This window comes from Echinops telfairi, unplaced genomic scaffold (assembly GCF_000313985.2).
Source record: "Echinops telfairi isolate 266 unplaced genomic scaffold, ASM31398v2 ScPeMD7_12;HRSCAF=54, whole genome shotgun sequence".
Classification (NCBI taxonomy): domain Eukaryota; kingdom Metazoa; phylum Chordata; class Mammalia; order Afrosoricida; family Tenrecidae; genus Echinops; species Echinops telfairi.
The window spans coordinates 7,903,178-7,904,925 of NW_022103909.1; positions in this window are offsets into that span (position 1 = coordinate 7,903,178).

The window sequence follows — 1,748 nt, forward strand, 5'->3', positions numbered from 1 at the left end:
AAAAATGCCAAAAACCGGGACTGCCCCACCCAAAACGGGACGTGTGGTCACCTTTTGTTCCAGTTGTGGGGTTGCTTATGTTGAGGTTGAGCCACACCGAAGGGTCTAGTCTTTGATCGCCATCAATAAGTACTTCCAGTCACCTTGGCTGCCATCACAAAGCATCTGTGCATCATAGTTTGTTAGCCTCCCTCTAACCCAATTGCCACATTCTTCTGGATAGAGTTAAGTTATTTGCTAAGCATACATGTGAATAAGCATGTTGAAAGGTACAACCCTGACACACGCCATTTCTGATTTTAAATCTTGAATATCACCTTGTTCGGTTCAGACAACTGCTTCAGGTCTATGTACAGGTGCCAAGGAGGCACAATAAAGTCCTTCTGTAATTCTCGTTCTTTGCAATGTTATCCATAGTTGTTACGAGCCACATAATCAGATGCCTTTGCATAGTCAGCAGACTACAAATAAACATGTTTCTGCTAGCCTCTGCTTTCCACCAGGGTCCGTCTGATGGCAGTGAGAATGTCACTTATTCCACAACCTCTTCTGGATCCAGCTTTAATTTCAGTCGGCTCCATGTTGATGGAGGGCTACAACCATTTTCATAGACGTGGGATCGATACTACCATTCACATCACCTTCAAGTGGAATTTTGCTAAAGATAATTCACTTGCTTGGTGAAAGTAAAAAGACTGAAAGCTCACTGATGAAGATCCAAGATTGCCATCTTCAGTCGGGAGGAAGCCTCAGCGTAAAGAAAACAAAATTCCTCGCAACTGCAACTTGTCAGAATTGATGCCATAGTCAATTATAGTTAGTCATAGACCTAACAACATAAACAATATAGGTTATAGTTGAAATGACTGTTTGTGCTTGTCAAATCAAAAGCCGTGTGTGTGTGTGTGTGTGTGTGTGTGTGTGTGTGTGTAGGTAGGGAGAGCCTTAACTAAATCCTTCAAGTCAATCAAAATATATTTCTTCGGGAATAAAATGCTCTTCTCCACTGTCAATGTTTCTTTTTCTGGATGGATAACCACATAACAAAATACCAGGGACTGGACATTCTGCCTGCATAGGTGATTCACCTGGGATTTTACAACTCTGCTCTCAGGAATCCCACATGGTTCCTCTGACAGACTTTTCTGGAAATGCTCACAGACCACGTCCTCTTTTCACGTATAATGGCTCAGGAGACCCTCACTGCAGAATCAAGTGGTGCACACGGTTACTACCTTCAAACTTGAAGTGGTCGACTGGGTAACCTCGTGTCTGAGTCACGGGTTAATAAATCATATTGTGACTGATTATTTTGTTCAAAGTCCTCCAGTGGTTTCCTCTATTAGAGAAAAAGCCAAATTCCTTTTCTATATGGAACCCCCCCAGGCTGGCCTTTCATTGCTGAACACATATCTAGCCAGACTGGCCCCAGAACCGCTGCACTTCTGTGTTCTCTGTGGGCTTCCCTCTGCCCTCAGTTAACCCCTCATGTCTGCCTCTCTGGTGTCTCCTAATTCGTGAGCCTTCTTAAAATAAAAAGCCGGATCATTTGATGAAATTTCTATTATGTTACCATTTCCTAACATATGGCAACTCTCACTTCACCCAAACCCCACCCCCTTATCTTGCAGACTTTTTTAAATCTTTAATCCTTATCTCCTGAAATGCTCTATTTGCCTTTACACCTTATTTCACTTTTATTTCTTTTTGTTATTTTTTTACATCCTCTACTAACACGTAAACACCAA